Source organism: Vombatus ursinus, unplaced genomic scaffold, assembly GCF_900497805.2.
Source record: "Vombatus ursinus unplaced genomic scaffold, bare-nosed wombat genome assembly UNPS02014893.1, whole genome shotgun sequence".
NCBI lineage: Eukaryota > Metazoa > Chordata > Mammalia > Diprotodontia > Vombatidae > Vombatus > Vombatus ursinus.
In genome coordinates this window covers 4,698,322-4,698,882 of record NW_020954671.1, presented here as the reverse complement: position 1 = coordinate 4,698,882, position 561 = coordinate 4,698,322, and the positions used below count along the sequence as shown (strand labels likewise).

General features: G+C 31.9%; 1 protein-coding gene across 1 annotated transcript in view; it reads right to left on the bottom strand.

Annotated features, from left to right (window-relative positions):
* Nucleotides 1–561, bottom strand: part of LRRC9 (leucine rich repeat containing 9) — a 128,341-nt gene that overhangs the window by 84,363 nt on the left and 43,417 nt on the right. The window lies entirely within an intron of this gene.

Here is a 561-nt window from a genome sequence, read left to right as displayed (position 1 = left end):
AATTTACTATATTAACAACATCTTACTCTATTAGACTGTAATATTCTTGAGGAAATGGTGTGGCTTTTCATCTTATATATCCAGCATCTAGCACAATGTCTTATAAATAGCAGATACTTAGTAAATATACAATTAAATGCATTAAATCTCCACAATTTGAAAAGCACTTTACAAAATGGACTTTCCATAAAATTCAATTAAACAGTTATTAAATACTATGCAGAGCAAGGCAACTTATAGGTCCTAGGGACACAAAGATTAAAAGATACCTTTGAGGAGTTTATGATCTTTTCATAATGGTTTTTTAAAGAAAATGAAAAAAGTATACTTCAATCTGCACTTAAGAGTTTATCAGTTTTCTCTCTAGAGAAGGACAGCATTTTTCATCACGGAGTTCCTTGGAATTGTCTTAGATCCTTGTCTTGATCAGAGCAGCTAAGTTTTTCAGAGTTGATCATAGTTACAATATTGCTGTTGCTGTATTGAATGTTCTCTTGGGTCTGTTCGCTTCACTTTGCATTAGTTAATGAAAGACATCCCAGTTTTTTCTGAAATCCACCT